General features: G+C 40.0%; 1 long non-coding RNA gene across 1 annotated transcript in view; it reads right to left on the bottom strand.

Annotated features, from left to right (window-relative positions):
- Nucleotides 1-2,276, bottom strand: part of LOC306659103 — a 57,211-nt gene extending 54,935 nt beyond the window's left edge. Inside the window, exon 1 of the long non-coding RNA XR_013763209.1 lies at nucleotides 2,016-2,276. This is a non-coding gene — a long non-coding RNA (uncharacterized lncRNA). The remainder of the gene's footprint in view (nucleotides 1-2,015) is intronic.
- Nucleotides 2,277-9,752: the final 7,476 nt, after the last annotated feature.

A 9,752-nucleotide genomic window follows, 5' to 3' on the forward strand; every position in this document is an offset into this window, starting at 1 on the left:
AATAAAAATAAGAACTTTTTAAAATTTCAAAATTAAAAAATACACATACATGTTTGTGTGTACGTGTATGTTCCAAGAAGACCTTTTCTATCTCTATCTACTGATGCATACTTTTAGCATAGGAATATTTAATATATTGTAGTCATCAAATTTTAAAACTGACAGATTCACAAACTCATTCACATACTGTAATTATTGGTTTTTCCTCCAATCATCTGCCTAAGCTAGGGGCTCTTTGAAGACAAAAATGGGTCCTGCTAATCATTATATTCTTCCCTAACTCCTTGCTCTGACATATGAAGCACTTAGAATATGTGCTTGAATAAATTAGAATGGATCCACGGTCACTTCGAATAATAATAGCTATCTTTGATTTCATTCAGTTCTCATAACAATTCTTTGAGGTGATATTATAGTTCAGATATATGGTGTCTCTTGAAAGTTCATCTGTGAAACAATGCAGGAATGTTCAGAGGTGAGATGATTAGATTACTAGAGCTGTAACCTAATCAGAGGATTAATGATTTGACTGGGTTAATGGGTGATAACTGTAGGCAAATAGGCCAGGGTTGGAGGAAGTAGGTCACTGGGTGTGCCATTGGGGGCTGTATTATTCCTGACTTCTTGCACTCTAATTCTCCCTGTTTCCTAGCACATGAACTAAGTAACTTTCCTCCTCCATAGCTTTCTGCTATGATGTTCTGCCTCACCTTAGGCCCAGAGCTACAGAGTTGACTGACCATGGACTCTGCAACTATGATCCAAAATTAACTTTTCCTCCCCTAAGTTGTTCTTATCAGGTATATTGGTCAATGACAAGAAGCTGACTAACCCAGATGAGCACTATGATTATCTCCACTTTAGAGTAGAAAAACTGAGCCCTGAGAAAGTTAAGTAACTGACTAAGAGCTGTACAGCTACATAACAGTGACCATACCAAAATTTAGTGAATTCTTTGTTTGCAAAACTCATGCATGTGTTAAAACACTCTCCTAACACCAACTTTATTATTTCTGTCCATGTGTTTGGAAACTGTGTAAGCCAGATTAAGATAACTATTGCAACAAATAGCAGCAATGTTTTAGTGGTTTTCACAGAAGAGTCTTATCTCTTATTAAATGTCTGAGATTCTAGGAGATGGCAAAACCACCACATGGAAGTGGTCTTGAGGTCCCTCGATTAATCCTCTGCATCAGTCCTGCAGACTAAGTGGGGAAATGAGGTCCATGACAAGGTATAACAGATCAAGCCAAAGAGTGATGCACATCACTTCACTCACATTCTATTGACCAGAACTCAGTCATATGACCATGTCTTGTGTAGGGTAGGGCAGGAAAGGGCTCCATCTGTGAGGACAGGTAGAAAAGGACAAGGCACATATTGGTAAGCACTACAGCTTCTATTCAAGAAAGCTAGCAGGGGCTGGGGATATATCTCAGTTGGTAGAGTGCTTGCCTTGCAAGCATAAGGCTCTGGGTTTGATCCCCAGCACTGCAGGAAAAAAAAAAAAAGCTAGCAAACTTGAGACTGAATCCCACCATCAGATAGATGGCTTTATAAGCACAGTAACAGACTCTCCTCTCAGTGACCTTGCAAGCATTGTTTTCCATTCTTCACTCTAAACCACCCTGACCTATTGGGAATTGCAGCCTCTTCTACTGCCCTAGGCTGAAGCTACCTGAAGCGATGTATTTAAATTTCTAAAATACAGGTATGTATCCTTTAACTTTTAAGGGGAAAAAAGCAATATTTAAAATGTATTTATTGTCTTACAGATACTTTAGGAAATGTCATTTCTGTTCCATAAAACTGCTTCCCTTTAGGAAAAATTTACTTCCAAGTAACTCAACAGTAAGTTCTCAGAACAATAATTTCCCAACATTGTATTTATAAAAACTATTTATGATAAATTAGGATCATAGGTTTGATAATGCAGAATTAATCTATGGTATATTGTCTTTAAATACAAGTTATACTTAATTTATTCATTCAACAAATATGTATTGAATACTTACTGTGTTTTGTTTTATCCCAAATCCAGAACTTAAAGGCCAAGCCTTTTTGTATTCAATATAGCGATGAATGATGAAGATTGAGATTCCATTAAATAATCTTGGGTCAAAAATCTGGGCCTATATCCTTTTCTGGATAGTGTTCTCTGACCTCAGCAAATATGGAAAAACATGTGTAAATTGTATTTAGTTTTGTCTGTCAAATATACCATTTCCTACAGTCACAGAGCCTCAGAACAGTACAACTAAGTCATAGAAACTGCCTGTTGTTTACCAGAGGGAACTCTCAGAGTTGAAAACCAGTTCTTACTTCCTAAAACCTTCTGGACTATCAATCAAGATTCAAGGTCCTCAATATTACCCACACAACTCGGTTCTTAAAATTTCACTCTGAAAATCCCAATCATACCAGGTGCGGTAGCATAGACCTGTAATCCCAGCAACTCGGAAGGCTGAGGCAGGAGGATTTCAAGTACAAAGCCAGCCTCAGCAACTGCAAGGCACTAAGTAACTCAGTGAGACCCTGACTTTATATAAAATACAAAATAGGGCTGGAGATGTGGTTCAGTGATTGAGCGCCTCTGAGTTCAATCTCCATTACCAAAAAAAAAAAAAAAATCCTATTCATGTGTACATAAACTTCAGCTCCTGAGAAGCATGTTATTCCAGTGGTTTCTAAACATTGCTAACCATCAAACTCATCTGGCAATTTATGCTTATATAAATTCTATAACTCCTAGTCCATATTTTGGATCTGTTGAATCAGAATCTCTGAACTGAAGTTCGAGAATTTGTGGTCTTAAAAAACCTCCCCCAGTTAATCCTGATACTGTGCCCAGAAAAAAGTCCAGCATCTTTTGCACTTGCCCAAAATTGTTGAGTTCTGCCTTAGGTCTCCCTGTCCAAGGCCTTCCCATCTTTGACAATCACCCAGTTTCTATGGGTTAGATAGTGAGCTGCCCTCTTTCCTCTGGGGACTGATCCTATGCTTCCTAGAATCAGTTTCCCCATGACAAAAGTTTTACCTCAGAGCAGTTCCCGAATAATTCCAAACCAGAGGAAAGTGCTCTCATATTATCGGGATTACTCCTGCATTTAATGGAGGCATATTCTCAAACCCTCTCCAAAACCCAAATCAGAAAGTGGATTTTAAAACAAACGAGTTAGTACTACTTTAAAACCCATTTCCAGTCATTCTCACATCCTTAGTACAAATCCTTTAAAACTCCAGAAGTCATTAAGGGGCAGCCCCGAAGGTTTTGATTGTCAGGAAGTGTTATTGAGATGGATCTGTTGAAGAGATGCGTTACACCATTTCACACTCCTGTCAAAGTTTTATTAGATTTCTAAACCGAAGATAAATACTTTATTTTTAACCATAACAATCTGAAGTTCTAAGAGGGAAAACAAGAAAGTCAAATGATCCCAAACGTTAGTATTGAAGATGGAATTGCCTACTTTGAAGTGGAACTGGCTGTAATTCAAATAAAGGAGGTCCTCTGCAGTAAGGAGTAACAACCACAACGAAAATCATGACAATTATATGCAGAAAGAGCTAACCTTCCCCACCAATGGTTTCATTTAATTTCCTTATTTAGTACAGCTCCATTGCATTCACACTGTCAAAAAAATCCCTTATTAATTCCTTTAATATGATCACAAATCTTGACAGGCAGGTTACTTTGAGAAACAGCTCATAGACTCAGAGACAGAAAAGAGCCATAAGGATTATCTACCCCTAACTTCTCTTCAATATAAGAATCCTTTTTCTGGTGTCATTTACAAAGAGAAACTCAACCAGACGCTGCTTCAAAGCTTTCAAGGAAATAAGGAGGACTGACATTTATAGGGCACTTTGCAGATAACAAAGCACCTTCAATCATATTGTCTCACCTAAAATATATTGTAGATGATGACATGGAGATTTTGAGAGATTAAATGACTTGCTATCATGACAGAGCTAACAAATGACAGAGGCAAGACTCATATTAAGTCTTTGGACTACAAATCTGTATTTTTTTCCCTGCTGCCTCCCCGTCCAGAGTCATGGTAGGTTCTGCTCTTTGCAAAACAATCTACTATTTTATTGGATAATGCAATGATTTTAAAATTCTCAAAGAAGAAAAAATATCTCTCTGTGTGTAAGTTTTTTAAATTTAAAAATAAACAGTGCATTTTCCCAGTACGAACCCATGTAATTCCTATACTAATCATATGAAATAAGTACCATTACTATCCCCATTTTACAGATGTGAAAACCAAAGCCCAAGCAAATGGCAGAGCTGCAGTTATAAACCAAACTACTCTGACTCCAGAATTCAAATTCCATCCTGCCTCTTACCTTTACCACGGAGACTTCAATCTACTCTTTAAATCAATACAGAATAAAACTTCTTCTTTGGTCACTTAATATTCATGCAATATTTGAAGGTCACTCTCAAACTCCTCCTCCCCCAGACTAGTATCTCTCAAGGTTCTATCAAAGAAACTGAACCACTAGCAATGAAATACAGAATAATAGATTAATTATAAGGATTTGACTTTCCACAATTATGGGAATTAATGTCTATAATTCTCTTTTACATATGTCTGATACCAAAAGTCATATGTTCAAGGTTGAAATTCGAACAAGTTAAATTTTCTTTACTGTTTTATCAAGGATATTCTTAAGTGAAACTAGTTTTTTAGCAATGGCATGGCAGCGAAAAAAGTTAAGGACCAATGCACTCTAGTGTATCAAGGAAGCTCTAGCATTTCATCTCACTTTAAGGTAGTTCACCTGTGAATTCAGGTGCAAGTCCATGACCAAAACCACACATGCACACATGTGCGCGCATGCGTACAAGCCCCACATTACACACTCAATCTTAAGGCTAATAATCCCCATTGCTTGCACTTAATTCAGTGAAGCTAACCTGCAGAATCCCAATTCAAAAATGAAAGGAACTTCAAGCATGGCACCATTGTGAGTTATCTATCTTTCTTCAGGGTAGCTGTATAGAAATGTTCAGTGGAAGGGTATCACATCTTGTACAGAAATAGTTATTATAAGATTAATTGCCTCAATTTCCATCAGGACATCTAATCATTCCATGGGTCCATTTGGTTTCCCAATAGCACCACCGCCTTCTTGTTGGCTTTATCCATCATTCCGGTTTTTAAGACTAGTCTTAATTTTGATTCTACTATTCATACTTGTGCCAAGACATTCTTGGAAATCCTGACCTGTAGACTGGTAGAGTTTGGTGCCTTGTTTGGATTCCTCTTCCATGTGATAATCCTTTCTTTATCTGATGAAAAATGGATTCATTTCATCCACAAAATTAAACAAAAATTGAAAAACAGTGCATAGTTGCTACTTATAATATTTTATATTAGTTATTCTAGGAACCCTGTTCCCATTACCCACAATAAAAGCAGAAAGTTGGTGTCACCATAGGAAATCAGTTATAAAAGGGGAGCTCTGGGAATCTCATTCTTGGATGCAGTGACCATGTTGTGACCATGGATACTGACTGTTGACAGACATCTTCTACCATCTTCTAAGGAGAGCATGGCATTCTCCACTGTAAGAACTGAGAACAAAAAGAAAAACCTCATCAATAAAGGATTGATAACTGGAGTAATAGTTTATTGTTACTGAAAAAAATGTTGCTGAGAAAAAGTGAAGGGGATTTGTTTCTAAAAAGACATTTAAATTGATTTTTCTTTTAAAGATCTGAAAAAAAAAAATCTCTACTCAGCACCTTATAAATGACCAGTTATGTTATGGGGTTCTGACTCCGTTTTAATGATGTTTGACTGACAGCTTTTAAGCGTAACTCCTCCCTCACCCACTTCTGTCCACATCTGGTAAAATGAACTGAATGTTAATCCAATAAAAAGCTATGTGTTGAACCCCAATTTCTATGGTATGGCATTTGAGGTGAGATCATTGTCTCCGGGGGATAATTAGACGAGAAGGGTACAGCACTCATAAGTGGAATTAGTGCCCTTATAAAAAGGGGTCAAAGAACTTAGTAGCTGTCTCCTCAACCATGTAAAAATAGAACTAGAAGTCAGTTGTCTGCACCCAAAGAGAGCCCTCAACAGATCTGACCAGGCTGGTACCCTGATCTCAAATTTCCACCCTTCAGAACCATGAAAAGTATTTCTGTTGTTCATAAGCCACGCCATGTACTGTATTTGTTACATAACAGCTCAAACAGTCTAGGACAAAGAAAGACCAGTTGGCCTGGGGAAGACTGAAGCCTCACAGGTTCCTTCTCCTGCACAGGAATTCGCACAGTGGCCTCTGCCTAACTGTAATAAGAGCCCTGGGCCAGTCTCCTTCCCCTGCTCTCTCAAGCCATTTTAGACCTGCTTGGGAGACCTGTCCTGCTCTCCCAAGAGACCACAATTACGTACATAACAAATATCATCTCTGGAGCTTGCAGACGTGGAAAGATCTTTTTCCTGTGAGTCTGTCCCATTATATGGCACTGCTGACCTGAAGTTCAAGGTCAACAGCCAGCACCTTTGATATCTGGTGAGGACCCACTTGCTCGTTCGTAGACAGCCACCTTGTCATTCTAACTTCATGTGGTAGAAGAGTGAGATCCTTCTTGAGCCTGTTATAAGGGCACGGATATCATTCAGGTGGGCTCTCCCCTGCTGACCTGATTACTTCCCAAAACCTCCTAATAGCATTAACATAGGGATAAGAATTCAACCTGTGAAACTTGAACAGTCATAAACATTCAGATTATAACACTGCTATAGCACGGTGATTTTAACTAGGAATATTTTGACTCCCAGAGGACATTGGGCAATCTATGGGGACATTTTCAGATGTCACACCTGTGGAGATACTGCTAGCATCCAGCACATAGAGGCAAGAAATGCTGCTGAACATCATACAAGGTGCAGGACTCTTCCCCCAGAAAGAATTATATGGTGCAAAATATCAACAGTGCCAAGGTTCAAAAACTCTACTCCCAAAATAGAGAGGAGAAAATTAATTTCAATCAAGACATTTGGGTCAGCTTTTAGAAGTAGGGATATTTGGCCTGGGTCATGAAGGATAGGTAGGTTCTTGACAAATGAGGGCACAAAGAGTAAGAACTACTCCTAGCATCCCCATCTGGACTCTGCAGAAGAGCACATGCACGCAGAGCAGGCTGTTTATGGGATTGGCAGGTAGTAAGTAGCCACTGTACCTACTTCTATCCCCAGTCCCAAATCCTAACATGGTTTTCCTTTGAGTGGTACCAAGTGTTGTATCTTCACATGTGTCACTTAGCAAAAGCAAAATTAATTAATTAAGGTGCATGACATGATGCTAGAAATGTATGAACAATACAAAAAATAATGAGCCATGATGCTTATTTTCAACCTGTGGACAATCTAATAAAAGAGACAAACTTAATTTTATGAATACTATAAAACTATAGTAATTAAAACAGCATGGCATTGACATAAAAATATACACCTAGTCCAGTAGAATAGAATAGACAGCCTAGGAGCAAATCCATTCACCTACAGCCAGTTGACCTTTGACAAAGATGCTAAGGACACAAATTGGAGAAGAGATAGTCTTTCCAATAAAGGAGGGTGAGAAAATTGGATATGCACAGAAAGAACAATGAAACTAGAACCCCTTCTCTTTCCAGTTACAATCAACTCGAAATGGATAAAAGACCTAAATATGAGACCTGATAATAGGGGTTGATTACACCAAACTTAGGAGAAACTCTTCAAGCCACTAGAATGGGCAAGGATTTTATGGACAAGACCCCAAAAAAACACAAGAAATAGAATAAACAAATTGAATTTCATCAAAAGAAGCTTCTTCACAGCAGAGGAAGCAATCAACCTAGAGAAGAGACAACTGACAGAATGGAAGAAAGTGTTTTCAAATTATATATGACAAGGAATTAATATCCAGAATACATAAAGAACTCCATAAAGTCAATTGTAAAATAAATTATCCAATCATTATAGGCAGTGAATCTAAAAATCTAAATAGACATTTCTTTCTTTTTTTTTTCTTTTTTCTTTTTTTTTTTTTTTTTTTTTTTTTTTGGTGCTGAGAATTTAACCCAAAGGTATTAACCACTGAGGCCACATGCCAAACACTTTTAAAATACATTATTTAGAGACAAGTTCTTGCTGATTCACTTAGACCTCTCTAAATTGCTGAGGCTGGCTTGAACTCTCGATCATCCTACCTCCTGGGGTCACAGGCACATGCAACCACACTCAGCAAAATAGGACATTTCTTTAAGGAAAACATTCAAATGGACAAGGAAAAGGAAAAACTATTCAACATATCTAGTCATCAGGGAATACAAATCAAAACCACAATGAGCTGTCACCTCACTTTGTAATAACAATGAATTTATAAAATGATTATGAAAGTGACCAAAAATAACAAGTGCTGGCAAGGATTTGAAGAAAAGGAATTACGTGCACAGTTTTGTTGGGAAGATAAATCAGGAAGAGCCATTGTGGAAGACAGCATAGGGGTTCCTCAAAAAACTTAAAATAGAACTGCTATATGATCCAGCAATCTCATCACTGGGTATTTCTAAAGGAAATTTCTAAAGGAAATGTCTATCCAAAAAGACATCTGGACTCTCTTCTTTAGTGTAGCACTATTTACAATAGCAAGAAATGTAAACAACTTAAATGTTCATCAACAGATAAATCAATAAAAGAAATGTGGACAATAGAAAAGAATGGATGGAGGTTTTCAAGATGGTGGACTAGAGGGTGGCTGCATTTCATGTTGCTCCAGGACTCAGGATTCAAAGAGGAGATATTGAGAGACTTTGGACCAACTCAAAGCCGCCGGGTGAGTCTCTCCTGTTGGGGAGCTTCACGGATGGAATGCAGGGAACTTTGTGAAGTAGAGCAGCCCGGCGAGACACCCCTCCCCCCACTGGAGCAGTGAACACAGACAACCAGGAGCATCCGTAGAGGAGGCCGCTCAGCACAGTGCTTGGACTCGGAGCAACCACTGGGGCTCTAGGCGACTGCCCAGAGGAGGAGCTGCATGGAGAACTGTTTGGACTCAGAGAGACTGCTTCTGAACACGGGGGGGGGGGGTTCCCGAGGAGGAGGAGGAGCAGGCGGGTCGCTTGTACTCGGAGTGACTGCATCAGGGCTCCAGGCGGCTGCTCAGAGGAGGAGGTGAGTGGTGAGTTGTTTGGACTCAAAGCGACTGCTCCTGAACGCCAGGGGGCTGCCCGGAGGAGGAGCGCGGTGGGTTTGCTTGGTCCTTGGAGTGGCCCGCACCAGAGCTCCAAGAGGCTACGTGGAGGAGGCGAGCAGCAGGTCATTTAGAATCACAGCAACCGCTCCTGAACACCCGGTGGGCTACCCAGAGGAGGAGGAGGAATGGAGCGGGTCACATGGACTCGGAGTGACTGCCCAGGGCTACTGGCGGTTGGCAGAGGAGGAGGCACGCAGTGAGTTGCTTGGACTCCTGGTGACCGCACCAGAACACCGGGCAGCTGTCCGGAGGAAGAGGCGTGCGGCGGGTCACTGGAACTCAGAGCGATTGTACAGGGCTCCACTTGGCTACTCAGAGAAGGGGCCCTCATAGCGAGTTGATTAGGTGGCAGAGGAAGGTCCCAGGACCTAGGAGGCTTCTTGGTGGAGAGCCCCACAGAGACATGCTGAGGGGCGGAGCGAAGTTTCCAGGACTGCGGGCAGATACTCTGAGGAGAGGCAGCCTAAGGAGACTTGTCTGTGAAG

This window comes from Sciurus vulgaris (assembly GCF_902686455.1).
Source record: "Sciurus vulgaris genome assembly, chromosome: 4".
In the NCBI taxonomy this organism is placed as follows: Eukaryota; Metazoa; Chordata; class Mammalia; order Rodentia; family Sciuridae; genus Sciurus; species Sciurus vulgaris.